Here is a 27,878-nt window from a genome sequence, read left to right as displayed (position 1 = left end):
GTTTAGAGGTCTGGTCTGGGGTCTGGTCTGGGGTCTGTATTATTTAAAGCATCTGGTCTGGAGTCTGTAATAGTTAAGGAGTCTGGTATGGGGTCTGTATTAGTTTGGGGGTCTGATCAGAAGTCTGTATTAGTTTAGGGGTTAGGTCTGGGGTCTGTATTAGTTTAGTGGTCTGGTCTGGGGTCTGTATTAGTTTTGAGGGGCTGGTCTGGGGTCTGTATTAGTTTAGGGGTCTGGTCTGGGGTCTGTATTAGTTTAGGGGTCTGGTCTGGGGTTTGTATTTGTTTAGGGGTCTGGTCTGGGGTATGTATTAGTTTAGGGGACTGATCTGGGGTCTATATTTGTATAGGGCTCTGGTCTGGGGTCTGTATTAGTTTAGGGGTCTGATCTGGGGTCTGTATTTGTTTATATATTTGGTCTGGAGTTTTTATTAGTTTAGGGGTCTGGTCTGGAGCCTGTATTAGTTTAGAGGGTCTGGGGTCTGTATTTGTTTAGAGGTCTGGTCTGGGGTCTGTATTAGTTTAGGGGTCTGGTCTGGGGTCTGTATTAGTTTAGGGGTCTGGTCTGGGGTCTGTATTAGTTTAGGGGTCTGGTCTGGGGTCTGTATTAGTTTAGGGGTCTGGGGTCTGTATTTGTTTAAGGGTCTGGTCTGGGGTCTGTATTAGCTTAGGGGTCTGGTCTGGGGTCTGTATTAGTTTAGGGGTTGGGTCTGGGGTCTGTATTAGTTTCGGGCTCTGGTCTGGGGTCTGTATTAGTTTAGGGGTCTGGTGTGGGGTCTGTATTAGTTTAGGGGTCGGGTCTGGGGTCTGTATTAGTTTAGGGCTCTGGTCTGGGGTCTGTATTAGTTTAGGGGTCGGGTCTGGGGTCTGTATTAGTTTCGGGCTCTGGTCTGGGGTCTGTATTAGTTTAGGGGTCTGGTCTGGGGTCTGTATTAGTTTAGGGGTCGGGGTCTGGGGTCTGTATTAGTTTAGGGCTCTGGTCTGGGGTCTGTATTAATTTAGGGGTCTGGTCTGGGGTCTGTATTAGTTTAGGGGTCTGGTGTGGGGTCTGTATTAGTCTAGGGGTCTGGTGTGGGGTCTGTATTAGTTTAGGGATATGGTCTGGGGTCTGTATTAGTTTAGGGGTCTGGTCTAGAGTCTGTTTTAGTTTATGGGAAATTTTATTTAAAAGAAAAACAGCTGTGATTCTTAGAACCTCTTTTATGTTATGGAATTGATTGACATGATTGTGTTGTTCCTTCTCACCTCTCTTGGTTAGCATTTGTGTGATAATATGAGCAGTATATGATATGTGAAATGCTTTATCAGAGACAGTATTCTCCCCTTAGTAATCAATGCTTTCTGAGGTTACAGACCTGTACAGTGGCCTCCATATATCTTCATTGTCTGCATCTGTATTATCCCTACACTTATGAGTAAAACCAGAGGCAGTGCAGTGAATATAGTATGGCACTGCTATCTAGTGGTCACCAGTATGTAATACAGGTGTATTATTGTTCTATAGATCATTGTTTCCACCTGTTGCCGCAAGATGGCAATCCATGCTATAGATGAATCCCAAGAATATGGGGTGTAATAAGAATACCTAGGGATACATCCAGATCCAACTCAAGATAAGTTCTATTTGGCACTGACACTAGTGGACTTTTATGGGTGATGTGTGCTATATAGTTGCAGAAGTCTAGAAGTATAGTGGTGCTCTGTCTGTAAAGTTCGTCATGACATGATCACTGTAGGGATGGTATTGGGCAGGTGATGGGCAGTGCCTGGTTTCCCCCAGACATGATGCTGCCCCCACCATGATCACTGTAGGGATGGTATTGGGCAGGGGATGGGCAGTACCTGGGTTCCCCCAGACATGATGCTGCCCCCACCATGATCACTGTAGGGATAGTATTGGGCAGGGGATGGACAGTACCTGGTTTCCTCCAGACATGATGCTGCCCCCACCATGATCACTGTAGGGATGGTATTGGGCAGGTGATGGGCAGTACCTGGTTTCCTCCAGACATGATGCTGCCCCCACCATGATCACTGTAGGGATGGTATTGGGCAGGTGATGGGCAGTGCCTGGTTTCCTCCAGACATGATTCTGCCCCAACCATGATCACTGTAGGGATGGTATTGGGCAGGTGATGGGCAGTGCCTGGTTTCCCCAAGACATGATGCTGCCCCCACCATGATCACTGTAGGGATGGTATTGGGCAGGTGATGGGCAGTACCTGGTTTCCTCCAGACATGATGCTGCCCCCACCATGATCACTGTAGGGATGGTGATGGGCAGTACCTGGTTTCCTCCAGACATGATGCGGCCCCCACCATGATCACTGTAGGGATGGTATTGGGCAGGTGATGAGCAGTGCCTGGTTTCCCCCAGACATGATGCTGCCCCCACCATGATCACTGTAGGGAGGGTATTGGGCAGGTGATGGGCAGTGCCTGGTTTCCTCCAGACATGATGCTGCCCCCCACCATGATCACTGTAGGGATGGTATTGGGCAGGTGATGGGCAGTGCCTGGTTTCCCCCAGACATGATGCTGCCCCCACAATGATCACTGTAGGGATGGTATTGGGCAGGTGATGGGCAGTGCCTGGTTTCCCCCAGACATGTTACTGTCCCCACCATGATCACTGTAGGGATGGTATTGGGCAGGTGATGGGCAGTGCCTGGTTTCCTCCAGACATGATGCTACCCCCACCATGATCACTGTAGGGATGGTATTGGGCAGGTGATGGGCAGTGCCTGGTTTCCTCCAGACATGATGCTGCCCCCACCATGATCACTGTAGGGATGGTATTGGGCAGGTGATGGGCAGTGGCTGGTTTCCCCCAGACATGATGCTGCCCCCACCATCTTTCTCCCCCAACAAACTTACCCTTCACCTCCGGGCCAAAATGCACCTGCAAGGATCCAGGTTCAATGCCCCTTTTCGCCGAAGCTACTAAGGGGCCGAAAATGCTCCTGGCTTTATCCTAGGCGTTAACAAGGGTATCAGCCGAGGAGCCCTATACTGATGGCATCTTGACCGAAGCCAAGATGCCCAGGGGTTGCAGGGAAGTGAGGAACCAAAAGGCCACACACACCTCCCCTAGACCGTCAGGAGGGACACCCAGAAGGGCTACCGCATCCTGCCAATCCTGTGTACAAATAAAGACACAAACGTGGCACAGTGACAAGACATAAAGATAATAAATAAGTGGATGAGTGCAGATATACTGCCCGGTCATCCGGCCGGATCTTTAAAAATTTCCCCGATCCTAGCCAGGAGGCCGGGATACCAAGGGTGAGTGCCAAAGGTGAAGAGTATGGTGAAGAATATGGTGCAGTGCGTTCACTCAGTGAGTTATAACACCCAGTGAGTTTCGGCACCTCAGGGTCACCACTCCCCGAGGCACAGACGTACCTCGGCTCTACACCCCTCTACCTCATGGCGAGACCCGGAGGAAATAGGTCACATCAGGGCAGCCGTCTCCATGCCCCCTCCATGCAGCACCCATCCCCACCAGTCTCACACCAGCGTTTCCCATCCACTGGCGGAAACTGATAAGAACAGATACTACACTTGGTCTTAGCCAAATGGCCGAGAATAATGTGAACATGATAGGTAAACTAGGAAATATATACAGCGAGATATATCCAGGGATGAAGGGGATGAACAAGATTAGACTGAAGACAGACACTAAATAACTCAAGGATATGCAAATACTAGAATGACAAGAACTGACACCAACACTTAAAGGCCAACTGGTCTGAACACGGACCAAGAACAGGATACACAGGACTCATTTAAACAAGATACAAAGCAAACTGACTCCTATGTTAGGGACAAAGCAAAGATCAGGACACGGATTTAACACTAGAAGGACCGGATAACTACAGCATCAAACTCCAATAATATAGAGAGACACAAAATACCAAATCCAAATAGACTCCAAGTTATAGGGCGCACCACTGTGTGAGACAGGATATAACCCTGGAGGAACCCAAAATCCAAAACACATCTAAACACGGGTATAAATACTAAACAGATTCAGAAAGCACAAAGCACAAACAGGTCTGAACAAGGGTCAAGATTCACACCCCCTCCCATAGGCTTACATTGAGGGGGTGTGGCCGTGACATCACGAGTGGGGTGTGACCGTGACATCACGAGCCTCCGCCTCGCACCACCAGTCATCTGTCACAGTGCGATGTTCGCTTCATGCACCGGATGTCTGTGGTGCCGCATCCGAGATCACAGGGGTCCCCAGCAGCGGGACCTCTGCGATCAGACATCTTATCACCTATCCTTTGCATAGGGGATAAGATTTCTAGGGGCGGAGTACTCCTTTTTAAGGCTGGAAATAACCCCTGCTAGGTTCTGATTGACTAGCATCATTAACACTAAGCTGGCCAGAGCTCAGCATTCACAAACTGACCAGAGCAGACATTACATTGCTACTGAATAAATAGAGATGTTTGAATATTTTTTCCATTTTTGTATCATGATTTGCATATCATTACCATGTCATGTTGATTCTGTGATTTCCATCATTTCATGGCTTTTCCAATGTCAATGTTAAGAAATGTTTTATACGCAACAATCATAGAGCTGTTACCAACACTAATACACTGTAGCTGTGTAAGGAGGACTAGGTAAGAATTGGGTTGTCAACCTCTGGGTGCAGATATTTTTGTTCATGGACACAAAGCAGAGATCAGGAAAATAATCTCTTTACAAATGTATGTATGTAGTTGTGTATGTGTGTGTGTGTTTATATGTATGTATGTAGTTGTGTATGTGTGTGTGTTTATATGTATGTATGTAGTTGTGTATGTGTGTGTGTATGTAGTTGTGTATGTTTATATGTATGTATGTAGTTGTGTATGTTTATATGTATGTATGTAGTTGTGTATGTGTGTGTGTATGTAGTTGTGTATGTATGTGTCTGTATGTAGTTGTGTATGTTTATATGTATGTATGTAATTGTGTATATGTGTGTTTGTTTATATGTATGTATGTAGTTGTGTATATGTGTGTATGTTTATATGTATGTGTGTATGTTTATATGTATGTATGTAGTTGTGTATATGTGTGTATGTTTATATGTATGTATGTAGTTGTGTATATTTGTGTATGTTTATATGTATGTATGTATGTAGTTGTGTATGTGTGTGTATATGTGTTTACATGTATATATGTGTGTGTATGTAGTTGTGTATGTGTGTGTGTATGTAGTTGTGTATGTGTGTGTATATGTGTGTATGTAGTTGTGTATGTGTGTGTATATGTGTGTATGTAGTTGTGTATGTGTGTGTATATGTGTTTACATGTATATATGTGTGTGTATGTAGTTGTGTATGTGTGTGTGTATGTAGTTGTGTATGTGTGTGTATATGTGTGTATGTAGTTGTGTATGTGTGTGTATATGTGTGTTTGTTTATATGTATGTATGTAATTGTGTATATCTGTGTATGTTTATATGTATGTAGTTGTGTATGTATATGTGTTTATATGTATGCATGTGTGTATGTAGTTGTGTATGTGTGTGTTTATATGTATGTATTTGTGTATGATATATATTTATATATGTTTGTTCCAGCATAACTGCCATATGAGGACAGGATATGAGGTCGAGATATGAGGACGGGATATGAGGTTGAGATATGAGGATGAGATATGAGGTTGGGATTAGAGGTCAAGATATGAGGATGGGATATGAGGTCAGGATATGAGGATGGGATATGAGGACAGGATATGAGGTTGGGATATGAGGTCGAGATGTGAGGACAGGATATGAGGTTGGGATATGAGGTCGAGATGTGAGGACAGGATATGAGGTTGGGATATGAGGTTGGGATATGAGGTTGGGATATGAGGTCGGGATATGAGGTTGGGATATGAGGTTGGGATATGAGGATGGGATATGAGGTCGAGATATGAGGACGGGATATGAGGTTGGGATATGAGGTTGGGATATGAGGTTGGCATATGAGGTTGGCATATGAGATCGGGATATGAGGTCGGGATATGAGGTCGGGATATGAGGTTGGAATATGAGGTCGGGATATGAGGACCGGATATGAGGACGGGATATGAGATTGGGATATGAGGTCGGGATATGAGGATGGGATATGAGGTCAGGATATGAGGACGGGATATGAGGTCACTATATAAGGACGGTATATGAGGTCGGGATATGAGGTCGGGATATGAGGTTGGGATATGAGGTTGGGATATGAGGTTGAGATATGAGGTCGGGATATGAGGTCGGGATATGAGGTCGGGATATGAGGTTGAGATATGAGGTTTGGATATGAGGACTGGATATGAGGTCAGGATTTGAGGATTAGATATGAGGACAGGATATGAGGATTATATATGAGGACGGGATATGAGGATGGGATATGAACTTGGATATGAGATTGGACTATGAGGATGGGATATGAGGTCAGGATATGAGGACGGGATATGAGGACAGGATATGAGGATTAGATATGAGAACGGGATATGAGGTCAGGATATAAGGACGGGATATGAGGACTAGATATGTGGACGGGATATGAGGTTGGGATATGAAGGGGGATATCAGATTGGACTATGAGGATGGGATATGATGTCGGATATGAGGACAGGATATGAGGAAGGGATATAAGGATGGGATACTAGGAGAGGATATGAGGTCGGGTATGAGGACAATAGTGTCATTGTTGCTTTTAGGTTTAGGTAGGTAGACCAGGCAATGCTGTGTACTCAGCTAGTGAGATAATAACATTTGCAGAACTTCTTATTAGATGTTGATTGAGGTAAAGTTATATAGAACTGCCCTGTAGCTTTAACCCCTTAAGGACCAAGGACGTATGAGTACGTCCTTGGTCCCGCACCCGTGATATAACGCGGGGGCCCACGGTGACCCTACATCATATCACGGCGGGCCCGGCGTCATAGTGAAGTCGGGACCCGTCCGCTAATAGTGCACGGCACTGATCGCGGTGCCGCGCTCTATTAACCCTTTAGCCGCTGAGCCACGCGGCTAAAAGTGAAAGTAAAAACTGCCGGTTAGCTCAGGGGGCTGTTCGGGATCGCCGCGGCAAAATTGCGGCATCCCGAATAGCTTACAGGTCAGCCGGAGGGTCCCTACCTGCCTCCTCGCTGTCCGGTCACCGAATGACTGCTCAGTGCCTGAGATCCAGGCATGAGCAGTCAAGCGGCAGAATCATTGATCACTGATTTCCTATGAGAAACCAGTGATCAATGTAAAAGATCAGTGTGTGCAGTGTTATAGGTCCCTATGGGATAACAGTGATCAGTATAAGAGATCAGTGTGTGCAGTGTTATATGTCCCTATGGGATAACAATGATCAGTATAAGAGATCAGTGTGTGCAGTGTTATAGCCCCCTATGGGATAACAATGATCAGTATAAGAGATCAGTGTGTGCAGTGTTATAGCCCCCTGTGGGATAACAATGATCAGTATAAGAGATCAGTGTGGGCAGTGTTATAGGTTCCTATGGGATAATAATGATCAGTGTGTGCAGTGTTATAGGTCCCTCTGGGATAACAATGATCAGTATAAGAGATCAGTGTGTGCAGTTGTTACGCTGAGCGCTCCGGGTCCCTGCTCCTCCCCGGAGCGCTTGCAGCGTTCTCCTCTATGCAGCGCCCCGGTCGGACCCGCTGACCGGGAGCGCTGCACTGACATTCATGATGGGGATGCGACTCGCATAGCGGGAGGCGCCCGCTCGCGAATCGCATCCCAAGCCACTTACCCGTCCCGGTCCCCGGCTATCATGTTCTGGCGCGCGCGGCTCCGCTCTCTAGGGCGCGCGCGCACCAGCTCTCTAAGATTTAAAGGGCCAGTGCACCAGTGATTGGTGCCTGGCCCAATCAGTCTGATTAGCTTCCACCTGCCTCCTGTCCATATAACCTCACTTCCCCTGCATTTCCTTGCTGGATCTTGTTGGCTTAGTGCCTAGAGAAAGCTACTACTGTATTTACCATTATTGTGTTCCTGACCTCTTGCTATTACTATTGACTACGAACCTTGCCGCCTGCCCCGACCTTCTGCTACGTCTGACCTTGCTTCTGCCTAGTCCTTCTGTCCCACGCCTTCTCAGCAGTCAGAGAGGTTGAGCCGTTGCCGGTGGATACGACCTGGTTGCTACCGCCGCAGCAAGACCATCCCGCTTTGCGGCGGGCTCTGGTGAAAACCAGTAGCATCTCTAGAACTGGTCCACCGACACGGTCCACGCCAATCCCTCGCTGACACAGCGGATCCACTACCTGCCAGCCGAATCATAAAAGCAGTGTTACAGGTTCCTATGGGAGCTATAACACTGCAAAAAAAAAGTGGAAAAAAAAAGTGAATAAAGATCATTTAACCCCTCCCCTATTAACCCCTGCAGGACGTAAATGTACGTCCTGGTGAGGTGGTACTTAACGCACCAGGACGTACATTTACGTCCTAAGCATAACCGCGGGCATCGGAGCGATGCCCGTGTCATGCGCGGCTGATCCCGGCTGCTGATCGCAGCCAGGGACCCGCCGGCAATGGCCGACGCCCGCGATCTCGCGGGCGTCCGCCATTAACCCCTCAGGTGCCGGGATCAATACAGATCCCGGCATCTGCGGGAGTTCGCGATTTAAATGAACGATCGGATCGCCCGCAGCGCTGCTGCGGGGATCCGATCATTCAGAACGCCGCACGGAGGTCCCCTCTCCTTCCTCCATGCGGCTCCCGGCGTCTCCTGCTCTGGTCTGTGATCGAGCGGACCAGAGCAGGAGATGACCGATAATACTGAGCTGTTCTATGTCCTATACATAGAACAGATCAGTATTAGCAATCATGGTATTGCTATGAATAGTCCCCTATGGGGACTATTCAAGTGTAAAAAAAAATGTAAAAAAATGTAAAAGTAAAAGTAAAAAAAAAAGTGAAAAATCCCCTCCCCCAATAAAAAAGTAAAACGTCCGTTTTTTCCTATTTCACCCCCAAAAAGCGTAAAAAACATTTTTTATAGACATATTTGGTATCGCCGCGTGCGTAAATGTCCGAACTATTAAAATAAAATGTTAATGATCCCGTACAGTGAACGGCGTGAACGAAAAAAAATTTAAAAAGTCCAAAATTCCTACTTTTTTAATACATTTTATTAAAAAAAAAATTATAAAAAGTGTATTAAAAGTTTTTTATATGCAAATGTGGTATCAAAAAAAAGTACAGATCATGGCGCAAAAAATGAGCCCCCATACCGCCACTTATACGGAAAAATAAAAAAGTTAGAGGTCATCAAAATAAAGGGATTATAAACGTACTAATTTGGTTAAAAAGTTTGTGATTTTTTTTAAGCGCAACAATAATATAAAAGTATATAATAATGGGTATCATTTTAATCGTATTGACCCTAAGAATAAAGAACACACGTCATTTTTACCATAAATTGTACGGCGTGAAAACAAAACCTTCCAAAATTAGCAAAATTGCGTTTTTCGTTTTAATTTCCCCACAAAAATAGTGTTTTTTGGTTGCGCCATACATTTTATGATATAATGAGTGATGTCATTACAAAGGACAACTGGGCACGCAAAAAATAAGCCCTCATACTAGTCTGTGGATGAAAATATAAAAGAGTTATGATTTTTAGAAGGCGAGGAGGAAAAAATGAAAACGTAAAAATTAAATTGTCTGAGTCCTTAAGGCCAAAATGGGCTGAGTCCTTAAGGGGTTAAAAGTTTGAATCACCCCCCTTTTCCCATAAAAAAAACCCCACAGTGTAAATAAAAATAAAAATAAACCTATATGGTATCACCGCGTGCGGAAATGTCCGAATTATAAAAATATATCGTTAATTAAACCGCACGGTCAATGGCGTGCGCGCAAAAAAATTCCAAAGTCCAAAATAGTGCATTTTTGGTCACTTTTTATATCATGAAAAAATGAATAAAAAGCGATCAGTAAGTCCTATCAATGCAAAAATGGTACAGTTAAAAACTTCAGATCACGGCGCAAAAAATTTGCCCTCATACGGCCCCATACACGGAAAAATAAAAAAGTTATAGGGGTCAGAAGATGACAATTTTAAACGTTTTAATTTTCCTGCATGTAGTTATGATTTTTTCCAGAAGTCCGACAAAATCAAACCTATATAAGTAGGGGATCATTTTAATCGTATGGACCTACAGAATAATGATAAGGTGTAGAAACGGAAGCCCCCAAAAATTACAAAACTGCGGGTTTTTTTACAATTTTGTCGTACAATGATTTTTTTTTCCGTTTCACCGTCGATTTCTGGGCAAAATTACTGACATCATTACAAAGTAGAATTGGTGGCGCAAAAAATAAGCCATCATATGGATTTTTAGGTGCAAAATTGAAAGAGTTATGATTTTTTAAAGGCAAGGAGCAAAAAACAAAAGTGTAAAAACGGAAAAACCACCGGTCCTTAAGGGGTTAAGGTTGGATTGTGAAAGCTAAAAGTAAATATGTATATTGGAGTATGCAGCAGGTGAGGTGTATTTTTTTGTTTTCTCCACAAGGGGGAGTGCATGAGTCAGCATTGTACACAGCGGTCTGCAGAGTAACCTCCGTACATCCCACAAACCAGTGGTCAACAAATTTTCTTCTGTTTCAAAACTACAACTCCCATCATGCCCTGAGAACCAAAGGCTGTCAGTGCACGATGGGATTGGTAGCTGAGGAGCTGCAATTTGGGGGAATGCTGATCTAAGAGAACAAATGATCAGCTGAAAGCTGTCAGGGCATGATGGGAGTTATAGTTTTGCAACAGCTGGAGGTCTACAGTTTGAAGACCACTGTACGAGGACATACGAGTGGGCTGTCATGGGGACACAGTTACCTCAGTGTAGGCATGATCTTATTGTTCGAGGGTGAGTAATGAGTGAAGAGTCAGTGCAGGTGTCTGTATGGTTTCCTAAGACCAATGTTTTCCAACCAGGGTGCCTCCAGCTGTTGCAAAACTACAACTCCCAGCATGCCCGGACAGCTTTCAGCTGATCATTTGTTCTCTTAGATCAGCATTCCCCCAAACTGCAGCTCCTCCATTGTTCCACAGCTACCAATCCCATCTGCAGCCTCAGACCTGTGTCCTTTGGGAAAGGGTCACCAGACAGAGCAGATCCCATCAGCCATCAGGGGGCGCTGTCAGTGCAACGGATGGGGGGCGATCATTACGTTAGGTTTACCTTGTGCTGCATCCAGCTGTGCAGCCAGGAGGCCATTGTTGTTCCTTTATTCCTCTTGGTTTCTTTGGATATTGAAATAATTGAAGTAGAAGGTAATAAAGTTTTATTACATATTTTTCATTGTTATTATGTTTGGTGCCATTAATTCAATAATAAATTACATTCCGTTCTGCCCTCTGCCCAACGCCCCCACCGCCTCCTGCTCATTTTCTACAGCATTGATCTTCCTTGGAAAATAGGTCTGTGGCACCCGGCTGAAATATGGGCAAAATAAAGAAAAAGTGAAGATACTGGGAACGGTGAGATGGGAAGATACTGGGAACGGGGAGAAAAGAAGATACTGGGAACGGTGAGAGGAGAGAATACTGGGAATGGTGAGATGGGAAGATACTGGGAATGGTGAGATGGGAAGATACTGGGAATGGTGAGATGGGAAGATACTGGAAACGGTGAGAGGGGAAGATACTGGGAACGGTGAGAGGGGAAGATACTGGGAACGGTGAGAGGAGAAGATACTGGGAATGGTGAGAGGAGGAGATACTGGGAATGGTGAGAGGGGAAGATACTGGGAACGGTGAGAGGGGAAGATACTGGGAATGGTGAGAGGGGAAGATACTGGGAATGGTGAGAGGAGAGAATACTGGGAATGGTGATAGAGGAAAATACTGGGAATGGTGGGAGGAGGAGATACTGGGAATGGTGAGAGGAGAAGATGCTGGGAATGGTGAGAGGAGAAGATACTGGGAATGGTGAGATGGGAAGATACTGGGAATGGTGAGATGGGAAGATACTGGGAATGGTGAGAGGAGGAGATACTGGGAATGGTGAGAGGAGAGGATACTGGGAATGGTGAGAGTGGAAGATACTGGGAATGGTGAAAGGGGAAGATACTGGGAGTGGTGAGAGGGGAAGATACTGGGAATGGTGAAAGGGGAAGATACTGGGAGTGGTGAGAGGGGAAGATACTGGGAATGGTGAGAGGGGAAGATACTGGGAATGGTGAGAGGAGAAGATACTGGGAATGGTGAAAGGGGAAGATACTGGGAATGGTGAGATGATAGAATACTGGGAATGGTGAGAGAGGAAGATACTGGGAATGGTGAGAGGGGAAGATACTGGGAATGGTGAGAGGAGGAGATACTGGGAATGGTGAGAGGAGGAGATACTGGGATTGGTGAGAGGAGGAGATACTGGGAATGGTGAGAGGAGAAGATACTGGGAACGGTGAGAGGAGAAGATACTGGGAACGGTGAGAGGAGAAGATACTGGGAACGGTGAGAGGAGAAGATACTGCGAACGGTGAGAGGAGAGAATACTGGGAATGGTGAGAGGAGAAGATACTGGGAATGGTGAAAGGGGAAGATACTGGGAATGGTGAGAGGGGAAAATACTGGGAATGGTGAGAGGAGGAGATATTGGGAATGGTGAGAGGAGATGATACTGGGAATGGTGAGAGTAGATGATACTGGGAATGGTGAGAGGAGAAGATACTGTGAATGGTGAAAGGGGAAGATACTGGGAATGGTGAGAGGAGGAGATACTGGGAATGGTGAGAGGGGAAGATACTGGGAACGGTGAGAGGAGAAGATACTGGGAATGGTGAGAGGAGAAGATACTGGGAACGGTGAGAGGAGAAGATACTGGGAATGGTGAGAGGGGAAGATACTGGGAACGGTGAGAGGAGAAGATACTGGGAATGGTGAGAGGAGGAGATACTGGGAATGGTGAGAGGAGGAGATACTGGGAATGGTGAGAGGAGGAGATACTGGGAATGGTGAGAGGAGAAGATACTGGGAATGGTGAGAGGAGACGATACTGGGAATGGTGAGAGGAGGAGATGACGGTGGAGGTTAGAAGATAAGATTTTTGTATTTGAAGAATAGAGAGAAGAGGAGATACTGGGAATGGTGAGAGGAGGAGATACTGGGAATGGTGAGAGGAGGAGATACTGGGAATGGTGAGAGGAGAAGATACTGGGAATGGTGAGAGGAGGAGATACTGGGAATGGTGAGAGGAGAGAATACTGGGAATGGTGAAAGGGGAAGATACTGGGAATGGTGAGAGGATAGAATACTGGGAATGGTGAGAGGGGAAGATACTGGGAATGGTGAGAGGAGGAGATACTGGGAATGGTGAGAGGAGGAGATACTGGGAATGGTGAGAGGAGGAGATACTGGTAATGGTGAGAGGAGGAGATACTGGGAATGGTGAGAGGAGGAGCTACTGGGAATGGTGAGAGGAGGAGATACTGGGAATGGTGAGAGGAGAAGATACTGGGAATGGTGAGAGGAGGAGATACTGGGAATGGTGAGAGGAGAGAATACTGGGAATGGTGAAAGGGGAAGATACTGGGAATGGTGAGAGGATAGAATACTGGGAATGGTGAGAGGGGAAGATACTGGGAATGGTGAGAGGAGGAGATACTGGGAATAGTGAGAGGAGGAGATACTGGGAATGGTGAGAGGAGGAGATACTGGGAATGGTGAGAGGAGGAGATACTGGGAATGGTTAGAGGAGGAGATACTGGGAATGGTGAAAGGGGAAGATACTGGGAATGGTGAGAGGATAGAATACTGGGAATGGTGAGAGGGGAAGATACTGGGAATGGTGAGAGGAGGAGATACTGGGAATGGTGAGAGGAGGAGATACTGGGAATGGTGAGAGGAGGAGATACTGGGAATGGTGAAAGGGGAAGATACTGGGAATGGTGAGAGGAGGAGATACTGGGAATGGTGAGAGGAGGAGATACTGGGAATGGTGAAAGGGGAAGATACTGGGAATGGTGAGAGGAGGAGATACTGGGAATGGTGAGAGGAGGAGATACTGGGAATGGTGAAAGGGGAAGATACTGGGAATGGTGAGAGGAGAAGATACTGGGAATGGTGAGAGGAGGAGATACTGGGAATGGTGAGAGGAGGAGATACTGGGAATGGTGAGAGGAGGAGATGCCGGTGGAGGTTAGAAGATAAGATTTTTGTAATTGAAGAGTAGAGAGAAGAGGATATACTGGGAATGGTGAGAGGAGGAGATACTGGGAATGGTGAGAGGAGGAGATACTGGGAATGGTGGGAGGAGAAGATACTGGGAATGGTGAGAGGAGGAGATACTGGGAATGGTGAGAGGAGAGAATACTGGGAATGGTGAAAGGGGAAGATACTGGGAATGGTGAGAGGGGAAGATACTGGGAATGGTGAGAGGGGAAGATACTGGGAATGGTGAGAGGAGGAGATACTGGGAATGGTGAGAGGAGGAGATACTGGGAATGGTGAGAGGAGGAGATACTGGGAATGGTGAGAGGAGGAGATACTGGGAATGGTGAGAGGAGGAGATACTGGGAATGGTGAGAGGAGGAGATACTGGGAATGGTGAGAGGAGGAGATACTGGGAATGGTGAGAGGAGAAGATACTGGGAATGGTGAGAGGAGGAGATACTGGGAATGGTGAGAGGAGAGAATAATGGGAATGGTGAGAGGAGAGAATACTGGGAATGGTGAGAGGAGGAGATACTGGGAATGGTGAGAGGAGGAGATACTGGGAATGGTTAGAGGAGGAGATACTGGGAATGGTGAAAGGGGAAGATACTGGGAATGGTGAGAGGATAGAATACTGGGAATGGTGAGAGGGGAAGATACTGGGAATGGTGAGAGGAGGAGATACTGGGAATGGTGAGAGGAGGAGATACTGGGAATGGTGAGAGGAGGAGATACTGGGAATGGTGAAAGGGGAAGATACTGGGAATGGTGAGAGGAGGAGATACTGGGAATGGTGAGAGGAGGAGATACTGGGAATGGTGAAAGGGGAAGATACTGGGAATGGTGAGAGGAGGAGATACTGGGAATGGTGAGAGGAGGAGATACTGGGAATGGTGAAAGGGGAAGATACTGGGAATGGTGAGAGGAGGAGATACTGGGAATGGTGAGAGGAGGAGATACTGGGAATGGTGAGAGGAGGAGATGCCGGTGGAGGTTAGAAGATAAGATTTTTGTAATTGAAGAATAGAGAGAAGAGGATATACTGGGAATGGTGAGAGGAGGAGATACTGGGAATGGTGAGAGGAGGAGATACTGGGAATGGTGAGAGGAGGAGATACTGGGAATGGTGAAAGGGGAAGATACTGGAAATGGTGAGAGGAGGAGATACTGGGAATGGTGAAAGGGGAAGATACTGGGAATGGTGAGAGGAGGAGATACTGGGAATGGTGAGAGGAGGAGATACTGGGAATGTTGAAAGGGGAAGATACTGGGAATGGTGAGAGGAGGAGATACTGGGAATGGTGAGAGGAGGAGATACTGGGAATGGTGAAAGGGGAAGATACTGGGAATGGTGAGAGGAGAAGATACTGGGAATGGTGAGAGGAGGAGATACTGGGAATGGTGAGAGGAGGAGATACTGGGAATGGTGAGAGGAGGAGATGCCGGTGGAGGTTAGAAGATAAGATTTTTGTAATTGAAGAATAGAGAGAAGAGGATATACTGGGAATGGTGAGAGGAGGAGATACTGGGAATGGTGAGAGGAGGAGATACTGGGAATGGTGGGAGGAGAAGATACTGGGAATGGTGAGAGGAGGAGATACTGGGAATGGTGAGAGGAGAGAATACTGGGAATGGTGAAAGGGGAAGATACTGGGAATGGTGAGAGGGGAAGATACTGGGAATGGTGAGAGGGGAAGATACTGGGAATGGTGAGAGGAGGAGATACTGGGAATGGTGAGAGGAGGAGATACTGGGAATGGTGAGAGGAGGAGATACTGGGAATGGTGAGAGGAGGAGATACTGGGAATGGTGAGAGGAGGAGATACTGGGAATGGTGAGAGGAGGAGATACTGGGAATGGTGAGAGGAGGAGATACTGGGAATGGTGAGAGGAGAAGATACTGGGAATGGTGAGAGGAGGAGATACTGGGAATGGTGAGAGGAGAGAATACTGGGAATGGTGAGAGGAGAGAATACTGGGAATGGTGAGAGGAGGAGATACTGGGAATGGTGAGAGGAGGAGATACTGGGAATGGTTAGAGGAGGAGATACTGGGAATGGTGAAAAGGGAAGATACTGGGAATGGTGAGAGGATAGAATACTGGGAATGGTGAGAGGGGAAGATACTGGGAATGATGAGAGGAGGAGATACTGGGAATGGTGAGAGGAGGAGATACTGGGAATGGTGAGAGGAGGAGATACTGGGAATGGTGAAAGGGGAAGATACTGGGAATGGTGAGAGGAGGAGATACTGGGAATGGTGAGAGGAGGAGATACTGGGAATGGTGAGAGGAGGAGATACTGGGAATGGTGAGAGGAGGAGATACTGGGAATGGTGGGAGGAGAAGATACTGGGAATGGTGAGAGGAGGAGATACTGGGAATGGTGAGAGGAGAGAATACTGGGAATGGTGAAAGGGGAAGATCCTGGGAATGGTGAGAGGGGAAGATACTGGGAATGGTGAGAGGGGAAGATACTGGGAATGGTGAGAGGAGGAGATGCCGGTGGAGGTTAGAAGATAAGATTTTTGTAATTGAAGAATAGAGAGAAGAGGATATACTGGGAATGGTGAGAGGAGGAGATACTGGGAATGGTGAGAGGAGGAGATACTGGGAATGGTGGGAGGAGAAGATACTGGGAATGGTGAGAGGAGGAGATACTGGGAATGGTGAGAGGAGAGAATACTGGGAATGGTGAAAGGGGAAGATACTGGGAATGGTGAGAGGGGAAGATACTGGGAATGGTGAGAGGGGAAGATACTGGGAATGGTGAGAGGAGGAGATGCCGGTGGAGGTTAGAAGATAAGATTTTTGTAATTGAAGAATAGAGAGAAGAGGATATACTGGGAATGGTGAGAGGAGGAGATACTGGGAATGGTTAGAGGAGGAGATACTGGGAATGGTGAAAGGGGAAGATACTGGGAATGGTGAGAGGATAGAATACTGGGAATGGTGAGAGGGGAAGATACTGGGAATGGTGAGAGGAGGAGATACTGGGAATGGTGAGAGGAGGAGATACTGGGAATGGTGAGAGGAGGAGATACTGGGAATGGTGAAAGGGGAAGATACTGGGAATGGTGAGAGGAGGAGATACTGGGAATGGTGAGAGGAGGAGATACTGGGAATAGTGAAAGGGGAAGATACTGGGGATGGTGAGAGGAGGAGATACTGGGAATGGTGAAAGGGGAAGATACTGGGAATGGTGAGAGGAGAAGATACTGGGAATGGTGAGAGGAGGAGATACTGGGAATGGTGAGAGGAGGAGATACTGGGAATGGTGAGAGGAGGAGATGCCGGTGGAGGTTAGAAGATAAGATTTTTGTAATTGAAGAATAGAGAAAAGAGGATATACTGGGAATGGTGAGAGGAGGAGATACTGGGAATGGTGAGAGGAGGAGATACTGGGAATGGTGGGAGGAGAAGATACTGGGAATGGTGAGAGGAGGAGATACTGGGAATGGTGAGAGGAGAGAATACTGGGAATGTAAAGGGGAAGATCCTGGGAATGGTGAGAGGGGAGAAGTACTGTGGAATGGTGAGAGGGGAAGATACTGGGAATGGTGAGAGGAGGAGATACTGGGAATGGTGAGAGGAGGAGATACTGGGAATGGTGAGAGGAGGAGATACTGGGAATGGTGAGAGGAGGAGATACTGGGAATGGTGAGAGGAGGAGATACTGGGAATGGTGAGAGGAGGAGATACTGGGAATGGTGAGAGGAGGAGATACTGGGAATGGTGAGAGGAGAAGATACTGGGAATGGTGAGAGGAGGAGATGCCGGTGGAGGTTAGAAGATAAGATTTTTGTCATTGAAGATTAGAGAGAAGAGGAGATACTGGGAATGGTGAGAGGAGGAGATACTGGGAATGGTGAGAGGAGGAGATACTGGGAATGGTGAGAGTAGAAGATACTGGGAATGGTGAGAGGAGGAGATACTGGGAATGGTGAGAGGAGAGAATACTGGGAATGGTGAGAGGAGAGAATACTGGGAATGGTGAGAGGAGGAGATACTGGGAATGGTGAGAGGAGGAGATACTGTGAATGGTTAGAGGAGGAGATACTGGGAATGGTGAAAGGGGAAAATACTGGGAATGGTGAGAGGATAGAATACTGGGAATGGTGAGAGGGGAAGATACTGGGAATGGTGAGAGGAGGAGATACTGGGAATGGTGAGAGGAGGAGATACTGGGAATGGTGAGAGGAGGAGATACTGGGAATGGTGAAAGGGGAAGATACTGGGAATGGTGAGAGGAGGAGATACTGGGAATGGTGAGAGGAGGAGATACTGGGAATGGTGAAAGGGGAAGATACTGGGAATGGTGAGAGGAGGAGATACTGGGAATGGTGAGAGGAGGAGATACTGGGAATGGTGAAAGGGGAAGATACTGGGAATGGTGAGAGGAGAAGATACTGGGAATGGTGAGAGGAGGAGATACTGGGAATGGTGAGAGGAGGAGATACTGGGAATGGTGAGAGGAGGAGATACTGGGAATGGTGAAAGGGGAAGATACTGGGAATGGTGAGAGGAGAAGATACTGGGAATGGTGAGAGGAGGAGATACTGGGAATGGTGAGAGGAGAAGATACTGGGAATGGTGAGAGGAGGAGATACTGGGAATGGTGAGAGGAGGAGATACTGGGAATGGTGAGAGGAGGAGATACTGGGAATGGTGAGAGGAGAAGATACTGGGAATGGTGAGAGGAGGAGATACTGGGAATGGTGAGAGGAGGAGATACTGGGAATGGTCGGAGGAGAAGATACTGGGAATGGTGAGAGGAGGAGATACTGGGAATGGTGAGAGGAGAGAATACTGGGAATGGTGAAAGGGGAAGATCCTGGGAATGGTGAGAGGGGAAGATACTGGGAATGGTGAGAGGGGAAGATACTGGGAATGGTGAGAGGAGGAGATACTGGGAATGGTGAGAGGAGGAGATACTGGGAATGGTGAGAGGAGGAGATACTGGGAATGGTGAGAGGAGGAGATACTGGGAATGGTGAGAGGAGGAGATACTGGGAATGGTGAGAGGAGGAGATACTGGGAATGGTGAGAGGAGAAGATACTGGGAATGGTGAGAGGAGGAGATACTGGGAATGGTGAGAGGAGAGAATACTGGGAATGGTGAGAGGAGGAGATACTGGGAATGGTGAGAGGAGAGAATACTGGGAATGGTGAGAGGAGGAGATACTGGGAATGGTGAGAGGAGAGAATACTGGGAATGGTGAGAGGAGAGAATACTGGGAATGGTGAGAGGAGAGAATACTGGGAATGGTGAGAGGAGGAGATACTGGGAATGGTGAGAGGAGAGAATACTGGGAATGGTGAGAGGAGAGAATACTGGGAATGGTGAGAGGAGAGAATACTGGGAATGGTGAGAGGAGGAGATACTGGGAATGGTGAGAGGAGGAGATACTGGGAATGGTGAGAGGAGGAGATACTGGGAATGGTGAGAGGAGGAGATACTGGGAATGGTGAGAGGAGGAGATACTGGGAATGGTGAGAGGAGGAGATACTGGGAATGGTGAGAGGAGAAGATACTGGGAATGGTGAGAGGAGGAGATACTGGGAATGGTGAGAGGAGGAGATACTGGGAATGGTGAGAGGAGGAGATACTGGGAATGGTGAGAGGAGGAGATACTGGGAATGGTGAGAGGAGGAGATACTGGGAATGGTGAGAGGAGGAGATACTGGGAATGGTGAGAGGAGGAGATACTGGGAATGGTGAGAGGAGAAGATACTGGGAATGGTGAGAGGAGGAGATGCCGGTGGAGGTTAGAAGATAAGATTTTTGTCATTGAAGATTAGAGAGAAGAGGAGATACTGGGAATGGTGAGAGGAGGAGATACTGGGAATGGTGAGAGGAGGAGATACTGGGAATGGTGAGAGTAGAAGATACTGGGAATGGTGAGAGGAGGAGATACTGGGAATGGTGAGAGGAGAGAATACTGGGAATGGTGAGAGGAGAGAATACTGGGAATGGTGAGAGGAGGAGATACTGGGAATGGTGAGAGGAGGAGATACTGTGAATGGTTAGAGGAGGAGATACTGGGAATGGTGAAAGGGGAAAATACTGGGAATGGTGAGAGGATAGAATACTGGGAATGGTGAGAGGGGAAGATACTGGGAATGGTGAGAGGAGGAGATACTGGGAATGGTGAGAGGAGGAGATACTGGGAATGGTGAGAGGAGGAGATACTGGGAATGGTGAAAGGGGAAGATACTGGGAATGGTGAGAGGAGGAGATACTGGGAATGGTGAGAGGAGGAGATACTGGGAATGGTGAAAGGGGAAGATACTGGGAATGGTGAGAGGAGGAGATACTGGGAATGGTGAAAGGGGAAGATACTTGGAATGGTGAGAGGAGAAGATACTGGGAATGGTGAGAGGAGGAGATACTGGGAATGGTGAGAGGAGGAGATACTGGGAATGGTGAGAGGAGGAGATACTGGGAATGGTGAAAGGGGAAGATACTGGGAATGGTGAGAGGAGAAGATACTGGGAATGGTGAGAGGAGGAGATACTGGGAATGGTGAGAGGAGAAGATACTGGGAATGGTGAGAGGAGGAGATACTGGGAATGGTGAGAGGAGGAGATACTGGGAATGGTGAGAGGAGGAGATACTGGGAATGGTGAGAGGAGAAGATACTGGGAATGGTGAGAGGAGGAGATACTGGGAATGGTGAGAGGAGGAGATACTGGGAATGGTCGGAGGAGAAGATACTGGGAATGGTGAGAGGAGGAGATACTGGGAATGGTGAGAGGAGAGAATACTGGGAATGGTGAAAGGGGAAGATCCTGGGAATGGTGAGAGGGGAAGATACTGGGAATGGTGAGAGGGGAAGATACTGGGAATGGTGAGAGGAGGAGATACTGGGAATGGTGAGAGGAGGAGATACTGGGAATGGTGAGAGGAGGAGATACTGGGAATGGTGAGAGGAGGAGATACTGGGAATGGTGAGAGGAGGAGATACTGGGAATGGTGAGAGGAGGAGATACTGGGAATGGTGAGAGGAGAAGATACTGGGAATGGTGAGAGGAGGAGATACTGGGAATGGTGAGAGGAGAGAATACTGGGAATGGTGAGAGGAGGAGATACTGGGAATGGTGAGAGGAGAGAATACTGGGAATGGTGAGAGGAGGAGATACTGGGAATGGTGAGAGGAGAGAATACTGGGAATGGTGAGAGGAGAGAATACTGGGAATGGTGAGAGGAGAGAATACTGGGAATGGTGAGAGGAGGAGATACTGGGAATGGTGAGAGGAGAGAATACTGGGAATGGTGAGAGGAGAGAATACTGGGAATGGTGAGAGGAGAGAATACTGGGAATGGTGAGAGGAGGAGATACTGGGAATGGTGAGAGGAGGAGATACTGGGAATGGTGAGAGGAGGAGATACTGGGAATGGTGAGAGGAGGAGATACTGGGAATGGTGAGAGGAGGAGATACTGGGAATGGTGAGAGGAGGAGATACTGGGAATGGTGAGAGGAGAAGATACTGGGAATGGTGAGAGGAGGAGATACTGGGAATGGTGAGAGGAGGAGATACTGGGAATGGTGAGAGGAGAAGATACTGGGAATGGTGAGAGGAGGAGATACTGGGAATGGTGAGAGGAGGAGATTCCGGTGGAGGTTATTGTCATTGAAGAATAGAGAGAAGAGGAGACTCTAAGGAAGGTAAAACACAGAGATACTGGGAATGGTTAATGGAAAGGTTATTGGGATTGGATAAATTGCTGGGAGACATTACCAGGAGGGATAACATGAGGAATAGTCAGGAAGGTAATGCGGACAATAGGACCAGGACAGTCAGTGCTATAATTATGGGAATGGTCAGTGGGTGGAGTCTCAGAGTGGGAGGAGTCAGTGAGTTCCCTGGTGCAGACGTATAACTTGTATCTGTGATCAGGATGTGTCAGGATCAGATGGCGCAGAGCCCAAACCGCTCGCTGCGCTGCAGGTAAATGATGTTACGCCTCAAATGGCGCCATTGATCTCTGTCACTTTATGTCCCGCTGATTTATACGCTATCGGTTAATAAGGAATATGGGCTGGTAATAAGTGTCGCCATTGATCGCTCACTCACCGGTAAATGGAGTCCGGATATTAGGAACTGAGATGAGCTAAACACTAGAGAAGTGGTACTGTGCATATTACATACAGAATAAAGACAGAGACTAATGACTTCACCCAATATAGAGAGCAAGAGAAGTGGTACTGTGCATCTTACATACAGAATAAAGACAGAGACTAATGACTTCACCCGATATAGAGAGCAAGAGAAGTGGTACTGTGCATCTTACATACAGAATAAAGACAGAGACTAATAACTACACCCAATATAGAGAGCAAGAGAAGTGGTACTGTGCATCTTACATACAGAATAAAGACAGAGACTAATGACTACACCCAATATAGAGAGCAAGAGAAGTGGTACTGTGCATTGTCCTTACATACAGAATAAAGACAGAGACTAATAACTACACCCAATATAGAGAGCAAGAGAAGTGGTACTGTGCATTGTCCTTACATACAGAATAAAGACAGAGACTAATAACTACACCCAATATAGAGAGCAAGAGAAGTGGTACTGTGCATTGTCCTTACATACAGAATAAAGATAGAGACTAATGACTACACCCAATATAGAGAGCAAGAGAAGTGGTACTGTGCATCTTACATACAGAATAAAGACAGAGACTAATGACTACACCCAAAATAGAGAGCAAGAGAAGTGGTACTGTGCATTGTCCTGATATACAGAATAAAGACAGAGACTAATAACTACATCCAATATAGAGAGCAAGAGGAGTGGTACTGTGCATTGTCCTGACATACAGAATAAAGACAGAGACTAATGACTACACCCAATATAGAGAGCAAGAGAAGTGGTACTGTGCATTGTCCTTACATACAGAATAAAGACAGAGACTAATAACTACATCCAATATAGAGAGCAAGAGAAGTGGTACTGTGCATTGTCCTGACATACAGAATAAAGACAGAGACTAATAACTGCACCCAATATAGAGAGCAAGAGAAGTGGTACTGTGCATTGTCCTGACATACAGAAGGAGATTACATGAGGAGGAGGTTTGTTACAGTGTAGTAGTGGGACATGTCAAAGGGCGGAGCCAATGGGTGGAGTCAAGGGGTCGGCAAAATGAGCTTTTGCCTTGGGTGGGTGGCAAAAATCCTTGCACCAGTCCGGTTTATCATGTAACACTAAACCAGAAGTCTCAAAACTGTGATCCAGCAGATGTTGCAAAACCACAACTCCCAGCATGCCCAGACAGCCAACACAATAGCTGTGCAAACCGTAATTACAAACTGGCGTGTTTCTGGTTGGATTGCTGGCAGCCTGGGCCTCGGGCGCGCTTTGTGCGGTAGTTATGTACGGCCGCTGCCAGGATCTGTGTGTTTACGTGGCGGCTGTTTACACGCGGCATCAGGCGCAGTCGGAGGATTACGGATGCTCTCTTCGGAGTTAGGGGATCAGGGACGAAGCGCTTCCAGGGGCCGCCCCCGGTGCCGCCCGCCGCCTCGCTGTGCGCTCAGGGATTTCTCCTTGTTAGGAACCATGTGTCTGGGATTAAGGGGGGATTAAGGCCTCGGCCCCCCCTAGAGGATGAGCCTGGGATTATTCCAGTGTTTGCACTTTACTCTTCTCACCCAATTACTGATCGGAGAGATCAGGCGCCACGTCACAGCTGAGGTGGCGTAACAGTATCGACCTGCTGTGTGAACTACGGAAATCCCTGCTGTCACGAGCCTCACATGTAATGTTATATAACCAGTGCAGTCCTATGTAACACCACAGATAACAGTGATAACTCTCTGAGTACAGATAATGTATAGATGTGACCTGCAGTCCTATGTAACACCACAGATAACAGTGATAACTCTCTGAGTACAGATAATGTATAGATGTGACCTGCAGTCCTATGTAACACCACAGATAACAGTGATAACTCTCTGAGTACAGATAATGTATAGATGTGACCTGCAGTCCTATGTAACACCACAGATAACAGTGATAACTCTCTGAGTACAGATAATGTATAGATGTGACCTGCAGTCCTATGTAACACCACAGATAACAGTGATAACTCTCTGAGTACAGATAATGTATAGATGTGACCTGCAGTCCTATGTAACACAACAGATAACACAGTGATAACTCTCTGAGTACAGATAATGTAGTGATGTGACCTGCAGTCCTATGTAACACCACATATAACACAGTGATAACTCTCTGAGTACAGATAATGTATAGATGTGACCTGCAGTCCTATGTAACACCACAGATAACAGTGATAACTCTTGGGGCACACATAATGTATGTAACCTGCAGTCCTATGTAACACCACAGATAACAGTGATAACTCTCGGCGCACACATAATGTATGTAACCTGCAGTCCTATGTAACACCACAGATAACAGTGATAACTCTCGGGGCACACATAATGTATGTAACCTGCAGTCCTATGTAACACCACAGATAACAGTGATAACTCTCGGCGCACACATAATGTATGTAACCTGCAGTCCTATGTAACACCACAGATAACAGTGATAACTCTCTGAGTACAGATAATGTATAGATGTGACCTGCAGTCCTATGTAACACCACAGATAACAGTGATAACTCTGAGTACAGATAATCTATAGATGTGACCTGCAGTCCTATGTAACACCACAGATAACAGTGATAACTCTCTGAGTACAGATAATGTATAGATGTGACCTGCAGTCCTATGTAACACCACAGATAACAGTGATAACTCTCTGAGTACAGATAATGTATAGATGTGACCTGCAGTCCTATGTAACACCACAGATAACACAGTGATAACTCTCTGAGTATAGATAATGTAGTAGATGTGACCTGCAGTCCTATGTAACACCACAGATAACAGTGATAACTCTCTGAGTACAGATAATGTATAGATGTGACCTGCAGTCCTATGTAACACCACAGATAACACAGTGATAACTCTCTGAGTGCAGATAATGTATAGATATGACCTGCAGTCCTATGTAACACCACAGATAACACAGTGATAACTCTCTGAGTACAGATAATGTATAGATGTGACCTGCAGTCCTATGTAAAACCACAGATAACACAGCGATAACTCTCTGAGTACAGATAATGTATAGATATGACCTGCAGTCCTATGTAACACCACATATAACAGTGATAACTCTCTGAGTGCAGATAATGTATAGATATGACCTGCAGTCCTATGTAACACCACAGATAACAGTGATATCTCTCTGAGTACAGATAATGTATAGATGTGACCTGCAGTCCTATGTAACACCACAGATAACAGTGATAACTCTCTGAGTACAGATAATGTATAGATGTGACCTGCAGTCCTATGTAACACCACAGATAACAGTGATAGCTCTCTGAGTACAGATAATGTATAGATGTGACCTGCAGTCCTATGTAACACCACAGATAACACAGTGATAACTCTCTGAGTACAGATAATGTATAGATGTAACCTGCAGTCCTATGTAACACCACAGATAACAGTGATAACTCTCTGAGTACAGATAATGTAGTAGATGTGACCTGCAGTCCTATGTAACACCACAGATAACAGTGATAACTCTCTGAGTACAGATAATGTATAGATGTGACCTGCAGTCCTATGTAACACCACAGATAACAGTGATAACTCTCTGAGTATAGATAATGTAGTAGATGTGACCTGCAGTCCTATGTAACACCACAGATAACACAGTGATAACTCTCTGAGTACAGATAATGTATAGATGTGACCTGCAGTCCTATGTAACACCACAGATAACACAGTGATAACTCTCTGAGTACAGATAATGTATAGATGTGACCTGCAATCCTATGTAACACCACAGATAACACAGTGATAAATCTCTGAGTACAGATAATGTAGTAGATGTGACCTGCAGTCCTATGTAACACCACAGATAACACAGTGATAACTCTCTGAGTACAGATAATGTATAGATGTGACCTGCAGTCCTATGTAACACCACAGATAACACAGTGATAACTCTCTGAGTACAGATAATGTAGTAGATGTGACCTGCAGTCCTATGTAACACCACAGATAACACAATGATAACTCTCTGAGTACAGATAATGTAGTAGATGTGACCTGCAGTCCTATGTAACACCACAGATAACACAGTGATAACTCTCTGAGTACAGATAATGTATAGATGTGACCTGCAGTCCTATGTAACACCACAGATAACAGTGATAACTCTCTGAGTACAGATAATGTATAGATGTGACCTGCAGTCCTATGTAACACCACAGATAACACAGTGATAACTCTCTGAGTACAGATAATGTAGTAGATGTGACCTGCAGTCCTATGTAACACCACAGATAACACAGGGATAACTCTCTGAGTACAGATAATGTATAGATGTGACCTGCAGTCCTATGTAACAGCACAAATAACACAGTGATAACTCTCTGAGTACAGATAATGTATAGATGTGACCTGCAGTCCTATGTAACACCACAGATAACACAGTGATAACTCTCTGAGTACAGATAATGTAGTAGATGTGACCTGCAGTCCTATGTAACACCACAGATAACACAGTGATAACTCTCTGAGTACAGATAATGTAGTAGATGTGACCTGCAGTCCTATGTAACACCACAGATAACAGTGATAACTCTCTGAGTACAGATAATGTATAGATGTGACCTGCAGTCCTATGTAACACCACAGATAACACAGTGATAACTCTCTGAGTACAGATAATGTAGTAGATGTGACCTGCAGTCCTATGTAACACCACAGATAACACAGGGATAACTCTCTGAGTACAGATAATGTATAGATGTGACCTGCAGTCCTATGTAACAGCACAAATAACACAGTGATAACTCTCTGAGAACAGATAATGTATAGATGTGACCTGCAGTCCTATGTAACACCACAGATAACACAGTGATAACTCTCTGAGTACACATAATGTATAGATGTGACCTGCAGTCCTATGTAACACCACAGATAACAGTGATAACTCTCTGAGTACAGATAATGTATAGATGTGACCTGCAGTCCTATGTAACACCACAGATAACAGTGATAACTCTCTCAGTACAGATAATGTATAGATGTGACCTGCAGTCCTATGTAACACCACAGATAACACATAGATAACTCTCTGAGTACAGATAATGTATAGATGTGACCTGCAGTCCTATGTAACACCACAGATAACAGTGATATCTCTCTGAGTACAGATAATGTAGTAGATGTGACCTGCAGTCCTATGTAACACCACAGATAACACAGTGATAACTCTCTGAGTACAGATAATGTATAGATGTGACCTGCAGTCCTATGTAACACCACAGATAACAGTGATAACTCTCTGAGTACAGATAATGTAGTAGATGTGACCTGCAGTCCTATGTAACACCAGAGATAACACAGTGATAACTCTCTGAGTACAGATAATGTATAGATGTGACCTGCAGTCCTATGTAACACCACAGATAACAGTGATATCTCTCTGAGTACAGATAATGTAGTAGATGTGACCTGCAGTCCTATGTAACACCACAGATAACACAGTGATAACTCTCTGAGTACAGATAATGTATAGATGTGACCTGCAGTCCTATGTAACACCACAGATAACAGTGATAACTCTCTGAGTACAGATAATGTAGTAGATGTGACCTGCAGTCCTATGTAACACC

At 46.1% G+C, this 27,878-nt stretch overlaps 1 protein-coding gene and 1 pseudogene across 3 annotated transcripts in view; one reads left to right on the top strand and one right to left on the bottom strand.

The window, feature by feature from the left end:
* KCNH2 (potassium voltage-gated channel subfamily H member 2) overlaps positions 1 to 27,878 on the top strand; it is a 400,050-nt gene that overhangs the window by 157,847 nt on the left and 214,325 nt on the right. The window lies entirely within an intron of this gene.
* Positions 3,447 to 3,594, bottom strand: LOC130274715 (U2 spliceosomal RNA; annotated as a pseudogene).

This window comes from Hyla sarda, chromosome 5, assembly GCF_029499605.1.
Source record: "Hyla sarda isolate aHylSar1 chromosome 5, aHylSar1.hap1, whole genome shotgun sequence".
NCBI classification, from domain to species: Eukaryota; Metazoa; Chordata; class Amphibia; order Anura; family Hylidae; genus Hyla; species Hyla sarda.
This window is presented reverse-complemented; position numbering and strand designations above follow the sequence as displayed.